Source organism: Procambarus clarkii, unplaced genomic scaffold (genome assembly GCF_040958095.1).
Source record: "Procambarus clarkii isolate CNS0578487 unplaced genomic scaffold, FALCON_Pclarkii_2.0 HiC_scaffold_992, whole genome shotgun sequence".
Lineage (NCBI taxonomy): Eukaryota > Metazoa > Arthropoda > Malacostraca > Decapoda > Cambaridae > Procambarus > Procambarus clarkii.
This window is the reverse complement of record NW_027190024.1, coordinates 2,981-14,977: the sequence shown is the minus strand read 5'-3', so window position 1 is coordinate 14,977 and position 11,997 is coordinate 2,981. Positions and strand designations below refer to the sequence as shown.

The following is an 11,997-nucleotide window of genomic DNA, read 5'->3' as shown; positions in this document are numbered from 1 at the left end:
TCGTTCACGAACGAGTTCATGATCGACATGGCTTTGGAAGAGATACCAGTGTCGGGGTGGACCTGCTTCAGCACTTTGTAGATGTAGATGCTGTAGCTCTCCTTCCTCCTGCGCTTCTTTTTCTTATCGCCCTTGGCAATGGCCTTCTGGGCCTTTCCGGCCTTCTTGGCAGCCTTTCCAGATGCCTTGGGTGGCATGATGATGATGCTCGTGCTGGCTGGCGTTGCGATACAATAATGAACTTTTGCGCGAGTCGAGCTTTCCTTTTATATCCCGCTCGCGACTCAGCTCAGAGCGGGTCGCGTGGCGGAGCGCGCTGATTGGTCAGTGGCGGACTCCCTTGATCCTGAGCGGGGTATATAACACGAAGCTCGATCTGCGGGCCGGCATAAAACACCACAAACCCACAACAGCAGCAGCAATGTCAGGACGCGGCAAGGGAGGCAAAGTGAAGGGCAAGTCAAAGTCTCGCTCCAGCAGGGCCGGACTTCAGTTCCCCGTGGGCAGAATTCACCGTCTGCTGCGTAAAGGCAACTACGCCGAACGCGTCGGTGCTGGCGCTCCTGTCTACCTGGCAGCCGTCATGGAATACCTCGCTGCCGAAGTTCTGGAGCTCGCCGGTAACGCCGCACGTGACAACAAGAAGACCCGTATCATCCCACGTCACTTGCAGTTGGCCATCCGCAACGACGAAGAACTCAACAAACTTCTGTCTGGCGTAACCATTGCACAGGGAGGTGTTCTTCCAAACATTCAGGCAGTTCTTTTGCCAAAGAAGACAGAGAAGAAGTAAGCACTTCTGCCACCCACCACGACAAATACCATAACCAGGCTCCATCCGGAGCCACACACACTTTAATAGAGAGATTCAAGTAGACAATCAACTTTCAAACATTAATAATAACATTTATATTGATTTCATTTGGAATGTGTACATAACAAACAAACAAACAAAACAAAATTATAGGGGATATTCAGCATCACTTGGAATATTAACCAATCATATAAATCCAATATATATTTTATATTTTACTTTAAGCGAGGAATTCATATTCTATCAATTTTTAATCATACAAATGAACAAAAGCAATTCTTCACTAGACGTAATGAATGAATAAATGATCAAGGTTTTAATGTGTTTCATGAATAAATATATATATATATATATATATATATATATATATATATATATATATATATATATATATATATATATATATATATATAATATAATATAATATAATATATTATAATACTTGTGAACCAGAATATGTTTGAGCAGCAGCGATCGTGCCATTGGCCGAAGTGCAACAATTCAAATAATTTAAAGGGCCTGCTCGGGTATATAAGAGAGGCTGGGAGACTGGGGCCGGTGGTGGGTGATGGGTGATGAGTGATGGTGTGGTGTGGTGTGGTGTTGTTAAGAGTTGATTTACGGCCAGCCAGCCAGCTGCAGCCAAGGCAGGGCAGGGCAAGGCAAGGCAAGGCAAGGCAAGGCAAGGCAAGGCAAGGCAAGGCAATAACAGGACAGGACAGGCAAGGCAAGGCAAGGCAAGGCAAGGCAAGCAGGCGGGCGGGCGGGCGGGCGGGCGGGCGGGCGGGCAGCCAGCCAGCCAGCCAGCCAGCCAGCCAGCCAGCCAGCCAGCCAGGCAGGCAGGCAGGCAGGCAGGCAGGCAGGCAGGCAGGCAGGCAGGCAGGCAGGCAGGCAGGCAGGCAGCCAGCCAGCCAGTCAGCCAGCCAGCCAGCCAGCCAGCCAGCCAGCCAGCCAGCCAGCCAGCCAGGCAGGCAGGCAGCCAGCCAGCCAGCCACTCCCACTTTGTATTTATATGCATTCAATTTATATTCAAACATTATATATGTTAAGGGCCTAGTTTTAGTGTTTATTTTAAAAATGACAAACATCGAGTCGTTTTACCAGTCCTTTAGCGTTAACGGTGATGCATTTTAAAACTGAACAGAAATCACCTTTTCTGGATATATCAAATATCGAATCCGCTTAATGTGCCTACAATTCAATCATTCAAAAAATACATAATTTACATCATGCCTTTTCATAGAACAGACAATAAGATTTGAGACAATAAGAACTTTAGTTTTATAACTAAAGTTGCACAATTATACCAACTCTATGGTGGCTGGGTGGTAAGGTGTGTGGCTGGTGTTTTGGAAGTCGCGAGTTCAAACGACCCAATGGGAGTACTTTTTTTTTTTTTTATGCCATACAATCTTCCTAGTACTATTATGTAGGTGTGTGTGTGTGTGTTTTTATTCATTCTTTGGTTTTATAGATGACATACATATTGACTCCTTTTACCGGTCCTTAATTAGGCTCTGGGGAAGCAATGGTGGTGGTGGTGGTGCATTTAAAACTAAACCAAAAATCACCAGTTCTGGACGCGTCAAATATCATATCCGCTTAATGTGTCTACAACCTAATTACTTAAAACTACACTATTTAATTCATTCATATCATGTGCATATTGGTCATTATGCTCATACAACCGACATAACAATTTATTTTCATTATTAGAATCATACATTTCATCAAGTAATACAGATACAAAGAGATTTTCTTTCTGAGAAGACCGTTAGTATTGGCTGGCTGGCAGGCAGGCAGGCATTTGAGGGTTATTATTTCGCCTGTTGATTGGGGGGAGGGTTGATGTGTTAGGGGGTTTTCGGTTAGGTGTGGTGGTGGTGATTGGTGGTGATTGGTGGTGGTGGTGGTGATTGGTGGTGATTGGTGGTGAGTAGTGGTGGTGGTGGTGGTGGTGGTGGTAGTAGGTGGGAGGGGGGGGGGGGGGGGGGAAGGGGAATGATGGTCTGTGGATTCCTTCTCCGTACCCCTTACATATAAGCAAAAACATGCCTTCCTGTGGGTATAGAAACATTAACACAAATTATATCAGTAACTGATATTGTAGCCTTTTAAACAGAAAAGATTTGTACATACAAATACTTTTAAATTATCATTTATTTGTGGAAATGGCATTTACGTCATTAAATTGATACCTCAGCATCAAGTGTCCTGCAGTGGTCCAGTGGTAAAGTGTATATAAGTGATGCGTATTCTTGGAGTTGCGAGTTCAAACCCGGATTAAGCTATATATATATATATATATATATATATATATATATATATATATATATATATATATATATATATATATATATATATATATATATATATATATATATATATATATATATATACAACATGTTTTGTTTTGGTTGTTTGTTTTTGTATAAAGCCTCACACACTATATTAAGCGAGTTTGTTTTAAACATGACATACATATTAATTCATTTTACCAGGCCTTATTCCACACAACTCCGTGAATTTCCCGTGGAGCCAGCCAGCCAGCCAGCCAGCCATTCAAACAAAAACAAACGAAACAAAACAAAACAAAACAAAAAACATTATTGCCAACAGCATTTGGTGTTCCCAGGCGGTCACCCATCCAAGTACTAACCAAACCCAACGTTGCTTAACTTCGCTGATCGGACGAGAAGCGGTGTTCTCAACGTGGTATGGCCGTTGGCATGAGACTGCCTACACATTGTGGCTAATAACCAACTCTTTTTAGTCATCACGGCAGGATACGGACCTTCTTGTGGTGTCTTAATGGTAATTGTATCCTAACATATTTTTGTCTCCTTGGCATGGATATTTAACATCGTTTATTCAGTCTTGGGTTTATGTTCTTTCGCCATTTACAGACATTTTACATCTACCTACTTCCTCAGCCTACCCTGCCAATTTCTAATGAATTTGTGGATTTTCTTTTGTAATACATACATGTGTGTGCTCATCTGCTCTTCAGTTTTTATGATATTTGTCTCATCTGTCCTGCTTTATGATACTTTTACAAAGAACATGAACAAATGCTTCTATTTTAGAGAAGATATGGGATCCAGGTTTCGGAGCCGTAAAACCAACCGTCGTGATTGGTGGACGAGTTGCCAGGTTGCAGCTTCTGTACCGTGCCGGCACATAAATAGGTTCGGCTCAAGCGGCGGCAGCATCATTCCCCCGTGACTGTCTGAGCGTCTCTCATCACCTTGGTTGGTTCATCATCATCATCATGGTAGAAGCAAAGCCTACCAAGAAGGCTGCGGCTGCTGCTGCTGTGGTGGCCACCACCAGGAAACCTCGCGTCCAGGTTGCTCACCCGAAAACTAGTCAAATGGTTCTAGCCGCGGTCGCAGCACTCAAAGACCGTAAGGGCTCGTCTCTACAAGCAATCAAGAAGTACGTTGTTGCCAACAACAAAGTCGAGGCTGCCAAGATCGCCATTTACATCCGAAGATTTCTCAAGAAAGCAGTGGCTGACGGCATTCTTGTTCAGACCAAGGGAAGTGGAGCTAGTGGATCATTCAAGCTGGCCGTAGCAGAGAAGAGGGCCGTTCTAACTCCCAAGAAAGCTACCACAACCAAGAAACCATCTACAGCAGCAAAGAAGGCCGTGGTAACTCCCAAGAAAGCCGCCACAAGCAACAAACCACCTACAGCCTTGAAAAAGAAGCAGCAGCAGCAGCAGCAGCTTGTTGTTGGGAACAAAAAGCCCAAAATAAAGAGAGCTTCAAAATCTCCCAAACCACCCAAGGCAAAGAAAGCTGTCAAGAAAACAACAAAGGCAAAATAAACGACGACATGCAAGCAGCATGAATACACATGACAATAAACATCCAGGCCTCCCCCCTCAGTGGAGGGGCCTCATATGATTCCAAAAAGAGTTTAGTTTTGTAGACAAATAAATCATTACTTTTGGGGTAGATTTACTCTGTATATTATATATATATATATATATATATATATATATATATATATATATATATATATATATATATATATATATATATATATATATATATATATATATATATATATATATATATATATATACACACATACATGGGTGAGGTGATATGGTACCAAAGTTTTGGGTGAGGTGATTGACATTTACACAAGATAAAACACGAACCAATGGGAATAAAAACATAAGAATGGAAGTAACTGCAGAAGGCCTATTGGCCCATAACACAAGCACTTCCTCTTGATGCTTCAATATTGGTTCGGAGTCTTGAAGCTATAATATATATATATATATATATATATATATATATATATATATATATATATATATATATATATATATATATATATATATATATATATATATATATATATATATATATGCACACAAAACTAAATAGTCTTGTTAGACAAATTGCCCCTATTAGAGGCAAGTTGACTAACAAGCCGAATGACTGCAATTGTTTTGAATTTGAGTTAAATCTAACATAGAAATGTAATCAAACCTAACCTAACCTATGCTAACCCAAGCTAAGCTAACCTAACCTAAGCTAAGCTAACCTAACCTAACCTAACCCAGCAATTCATGATCTTAATATAATACTGTTAATTGGATAAACCAATTTGGAAAGAAATGTTCGAAAATAACAAAATTAACTGTGCTTGTTAGGAAAATTGGGCCTTGCATACTTGTCCCAATAGTGTGGTTCTCGCTTTTAGGTACGACATAAACGTATACCTAAGTTGAGAGAGAAAAAGATTCGCACTCAAACATGCATATCGATTGCCAGTCCTGAATTCTGGGTAGATATTCGTGTCCTCCCTTTTCATTTACCATCATTTGGATACTATCAAAACAGCTCTGAGAAGGATAAAATGAATAAAACGGGTAGCTCACTCATGTAAAAAGGAAGAGTTGGGAAAGATCTCTCTCTCTCTCTCTCTCTCCCTCACCCCCCCCCCCCCCCACCACCAATGATCCTGCTCTGCTAGTATATAACGGAACAAACCTTCCCCCCCCCCCCCCACCCCTCCCTCCCCAATCAGAGTCCCTTTAAGCATGCGAGGATAAAAAATAGATTTCATAAGACCCAATGTGCTAGCTGATATCAAAACAATTTATGTTATCGTCTATTAAGCCCTTCAGTAAAAAAGTATAGGGACCTAATTAGGTCCCGTTTTGAGGTGGTGGTGGGTGGAATCGATGGATTAGCCAAGCTCTTATCCGCCGAATCCGTAGAGGGTACGACCCTGGCGCTTCAGAGCGTACACCACGTCCATGGCAGTGACGGTCTTCCTCTTGGCGTGTTCCGTGTAGGTTACAGCATCACGGATGACGTTCTCGAGGAACACCTTCAGGACGCCACGGGTCTCTTCGTAGATGAGACCCGAAATACGCTTCACGCCGCCACGACGAGCTAAGCGACGAATAGCGGGCTTGGTGATGCCCTGGATGTTGTCACGTAGCACCTTACGATGACGCTTGGCGCCACCCTTTCCGAGTCCCTTGCCTCCCTTGCCGCGTCCAGTCATGGTGTTGAAGTTGTGTGAATAATAAAATTTCGGCACGATTTCCCCAGACTATATCCCGTCAAGCGGACGTACTTGTAGCATGGCAACTCCTAACTCCTGCCTGTCCTTACTTTATGCTTGTACTCGAGCAGAAACACGGCTTTCTCACAACGCTTTCAAAACTGCAGTTGCCTACTCGTCTGTTTCACGTCTCTGTGAAATGACTTTTGCACAAATCCAAAAAATAGAGCAAAATCAGCGATAATAGTGTTTGAGGTGAGCTGCCTGTTGGCTGCAGCCAGAGGAAGGAGGGGAGGGGCAACGGGGTGACGTAGGCGAGTCGAGCAGCCAATGGCGCTCGAGCAAGCGCCTCGAGACGGCGTATATAAGCAAAAATTTTTCGGCGCCGGCCATCACAAACCACAGTTGTTCACCATGGCTCGCACCAAGCAGACTGCTCGCAAGTCCACGGGAGGCAAGGCTCCTCGTAAGCAGCTGGCCACCAAGGCAGCACGCAAGTCTGCTCCTGCCACAGGGGGCGTGAAGAAGCCTCACCGTTACAGGCCCGGAACGGTCGCCCTGCGTGAGATCCGTCGTTACCAGAAGAGCACAGAGTTGCTCATCAGGAAACTTCCCTTCCAGCGTCTGGTGCGCGAGATTGCCCAGGACTTCAAGACCGATCTTCGCTTCCAGTCGTCTGCCGTCATGGCTTTACAGGAGGCATCCGAGGCTTACCTGGTCGGTCTCTTCGAGGACACTAACCTCTGTGCCATCCACGCCAAGCGTGTCACCATCATGCCAAAGGACATTCAGCTTGCTCGCCGTATCCGTGGAGAGCGTGCATAAGCTAAAACGACCACCCTAGTATACACCAAACTCGGCCCTTCTCAGGGCCAAAATATCCTTCTAAGGAGATTTCAGACATTCCTAGCATCAGTCATATGAATTTACCTTCATCTATACATATAATAAATAAATAAATACAATAATTTAGGTGTCATACATACACTGTACACGTGATATCAATAAATCAAGTCATTTGTAGTACAACCTGTCCTCTTACAAACAAAACGCCGTCGCTTTTCATTCTTATGCACTGCCAAGGATCCTCCTCCCCCCCCCCCCCCCCCCCAAAAAAAAAAAAAAAAAAAAAAATTGTCATACTGTACTAGAAATAAAAGCAGCTTGTATAAGTGACATACTGTCCTGTCCTGTTTTATTCTGTTTTTGGTCCTCTGGCTTAATCTGTTAAGTTAGGAGATGACATTTTAAATTAACCGTTTTCTTGACATTTTCAAACCTTAAGAGGGTGGCCTGCATAGTAATCCTAATGTGGAACATAACAATGAATCTCTAATCTCTAGAAAAAAGATACCGAGTGTTTATATGTGTGTTGAGAGAGAGAGAGAGAGAGAGAGAGAGAGACATGCAGAGACAGAGACAGAGACAGAGACAGAGACAGACAGACAGACAGACAGACAGACAGACAGACAGACAGACAGACAGACAGACAGACAGACAGACAGACAGAGACTGAGAGAGAGAAACACACACAGACAGTTTCATAAATATTCTCATTTTATAGCTATTTGCTTTCAGTGACAGAGGTTTTTGTTATAATAGTATTGGTGTCTAACACTCACAATCTCTTTAGAAATTAAAGTGTGGCTCCAATGGAGCCGAGTTTGTTGGTTTGAGGCCAAGCCACCACCACAGGGCAGTAAGTAAGCCGTTTACTTGGAGGAGGTGTACTTGGTGACGGCCTTAGTGCCCTCAGAGACGGCGTGCTTGGCCAGTTCTCCGGGCAACAGGAGCCTTACAGCCGTCTGGATCTCCCGACTGGTAATGGTGGAACGCTTGTTGTAGTGGGCCAGGCGAGAAGCCTCGGCGGCGATGCGCTCGAAGATGTCGTTCACGAACGAGTTCATGATCGACATGGCTTTGGAAGAGATACCAGTGTCGGGGTGGACCTGCTTCAGCACTTTGTAGATGTAGATGCTGTAGCTCTCCTTCCTCCTGCGCTTCTTTTTCTTATCGCCCTTGGCAATGGCCTTCTGGGCCTTTCCGGCCTTCTTGGCAGCCTTTCCAGATGCCTTGGGTGGCATGATGATGATGCTCGTGCTGGCTGGCGTTGCGATACAATAATGAACTTTTGCGCGAGTCGAGCTTTCCTTTTATATCCCGCTCGCGACTCAGCTCAGAGCGGGTCGCGTGGCGGAGCGCGCTGATTGGTCAGTGGCGGACTCCCTTGATCCTGAGCGGGGTATATAACACGAAGCTCGATCTGCGGGCCGGCATAAAACACCACAAACCCACAACAGCAGCAGCAATGTCAGGACGCGGCAAGGGAGGCAAAGTGAAGGGCAAGTCAAAGTCTCGCTCCAGCAGGGCCGGACTTCAGTTCCCCGTGGGCAGAATTCACCGTCTGCTGCGTAAAGGCAACTACGCCGAACGCGTCGGTGCTGGCGCTCCTGTCTACCTGGCAGCCGTCATGGAATACCTCGCTGCCGAAGTTCTGGAGCTCGCCGGTAACGCCGCACGTGACAACAAGAAGACCCGTATCATCCCACGTCACTTGCAGTTGGCCATCCGCAACGACGAAGAACTCAACAAACTTCTGTCTGGCGTAACCATTGCACAGGGAGGTGTTCTTCCAAACATTCAGGCAGTTCTTTTGCCAAAGAAGACAGAGAAGAAGTAAGCACTTCTGCCACCCACCACGACAAATACCATAACCAGGCTCCATCCGGAGCCACACACACTTTAATAGAGAGATTCAAGTAGACAATCAACTTTCAAACATTAATAATAACATTTATATTGATTTCATTTGGAATGTGTACATAACAAACAAACAAACAAAACAAAATTATAGGGGATATTCAGCATCACTTGGAATATTAACCAATCATATAAATCCAATATATATTTTATATTTTACTTTAAGCGAGGAATTCATATTCTATCAATTTTTAATCATACAAATGAACAAAAGCAATTCTTCACTAGACGTAATGAATGAATAAATGATCAAGGTTTTAATGTGTTTCATGAATAAATATATATATATATATATATATATATATATATATATATATATATATATATATATATATATATATATATATATATATATATAATATAATATAATATAATATATTATAATACTTGTGAACCAGAATATGTTTGAGCAGCAGCGATCGTGCCATTGGCCGAAGTGCAACAATTCAAATAATTTAAAGGGCCTGCTCGGGTATATAAGAGAGGCTGGGAGACTGGGGCCGGTGGTGGGTGATGGGTGATGAGTGATGGTGTGGTGTGGTGTGGTGTTGTTAAGAGTTGATTTACGGCCAGCCAGCCAGCTGCAGCCAAGGCAGGGCAGGGCAAGGCAAGGCAAGGCAAGGCAAGGCAAGGCAAGGCAAGGCAAGGCAATAACAGGACAGGACAGGCAAGGCAAGGCAAGGCAAGGCAAGGCAAGCAGGCGGGCGGGCGGGCGGGCGGGCGGGCGGGCGGGCAGCCAGCCAGCCAGCCAGCCAGCCAGCCAGCCAGCCAGCCAGGCAGGCAGGCAGGCAGGCAGGCAGGCAGGCAGGCAGGCAGGCAGGCAGGCAGGCAGGCAGGCAGGCAGGCAGCCAGCCAGCCAGTCAGCCAGCCAGCCAGCCAGCCAGCCAGCCAGCCAGCCAGCCAGCCAGCCAGCCAGGCAGGCAGGCAGCCAGCCAGCCAGCCACTCCCACTTTGTATTTATATGCATTCAATTTATATTCAAACATTATATATGTTAAGGGCCTAGTTTTAGTGTTTATTTTAAAAATGACAAACATCGAGTCGTTTTACCAGTCCTTTAGCGTTAACGGTGATGCATTTTAAAACTGAACAGAAATCACCTTTTCTGGATATATCAAATATCGAATCCGCTTAATGTGCCTACAATTCAATCATTCAAAAAATACATAATTTACATCATGCCTTTTCATAGAACAGACAATAAGATTTGAGACAATAAGAACTTTAGTTTTATAACTAAAGTTGCACAATTATACCAACTCTATGGTGGCTGGGTGGTAAGGTGTGTGGCTGGTGTTTTGGAAGTCGCGAGTTCAAACGACCCAATGGGAGTACTTTTTTTTTTTTTATGCCATACAATCTTCCTAGTACTATTATGTAGGTGTGTGTGTGTGTGTTTTTATTCATTCTTTGGTTTTATAGATGACATACATATTGACTCCTTTTACCGGTCCTTAATTAGGCTCTGGGGAAGCAATGGTGGTGGTGGTGGTGCATTTAAAACTAAACCAAAAATCACCAGTTCTGGACGCGTCAAATATCATATCCGCTTAATGTGTCTACAACCTAATTACTTAAAACTACACTATTTAATTCATTCATATCATGTGCATATTGGTCATTATGCTCATACAACCGACATAACAATTTATTTTCATTATTAGAATCATACATTTCATCAAGTAATACAGATACAAAGAGATTTTCTTTCTGAGAAGACCGTTAGTATTGGCTGGCTGGCAGGCAGGCAGGCATTTGAGGGTTATTATTTCGCCTGTTGATTGGGGGGAGGGTTGATGTGTTAGGGGGTTTTCGGTTAGGTGTGGTGGTGGTGATTGGTGGTGATTGGTGGTGGTGGTGGTGATTGGTGGTGATTGGTGGTGAGTAGTGGTGGTGGTGGTGGTGGTGGTGGTAGTAGGTGGGAGGGGGGGGGGGGGGGAAGGGGAATGATGGTCTGTGGATTCCTTCTCCGTACCCCTTACATATAAGCAAAAACATGCCTTCCTGTGGGTATAGAAACATTAACACAAATTATATCAGTAACTGATATTGTAGCCTTTTAAACAGAAAAGATTTGTACATACAAATACTTTTAAATTATCATTTATTTGTGGAAATGGCATTTACGTCATTAAATTGATACCTCAGCATCAAGTGTCCTGCAGTGGTCCAGTGGTAAAGTGTATATAAGTGATGCGTATTCTTGGAGTTGCGAGTTCAAACCCGGATTAAGCTATATATATATATATATATATATATATATATATATATATATATATATATATATATATATATATATATATATATATATATATATATATATATATATATATACAACATGTTTTGTTTTGGTTGTTTGTTTTTGTATAAAGCCTCACACACTATATTAAGCGAGTTTGTTTTAAACATGACATACATATTAATTCATTTTACCAGGCCTTATTCCACACAACTCCGTGAATTTCCCGTGGAGCCAGCCAGCCAGCCAGCCAGCCATTCAAACAAAAACAAACGAAACAAAACAAAACAAAACAAAAAACATTATTGCCAACAGCATTTGGTGTTCCCAGGCGGTCACCCATCCAAGTACTAACCAAACCCAACGTTGCTTAACTTCGCTGATCGGACGAGAAGCGGTGTTCTCAACGTGGTATGGCCGTTGGCATGAGACTGCCTACACATTGTGGCTAATAACCAACTCTTTTTAGTCATCACGGCAGGATACGGACCTTCTTGTGGTGTCTTAATGGTAATTGTATCCTAACATATTTTTGTCTCCTTGGCATGGATATTTAACATCGTTTATTCAGTCTTGGGTTTATGTTCTTTCGCCATTTACAGACATTTTACATCTACCTACTTCCTCAGCCTACCCTGCCAATTTCTAA

General features: G+C 43.5%; 2 non-coding genes across 2 annotated transcripts; both read right to left on the bottom strand.

Annotated features, from left to right (window-relative positions):
- Positions 1–3,424: 3,424 nt before the first annotated feature.
- Positions 3,425–3,543, bottom strand: LOC138361903 (5S ribosomal RNA). The gene has a single exon (XR_011227266.1). It is a non-coding gene; the product is annotated as a 5S ribosomal RNA (ribosomal RNA).
- Positions 3,544–11,654: 8,111 nt separating this feature from the next.
- LOC138361901 (5S ribosomal RNA) lies at positions 11,655–11,773 on the bottom strand. The gene has a single exon (XR_011227264.1). It is a non-coding gene; the product is annotated as a 5S ribosomal RNA (ribosomal RNA).
- Between the last annotated feature and the right edge of the window lie 224 nt (positions 11,774–11,997).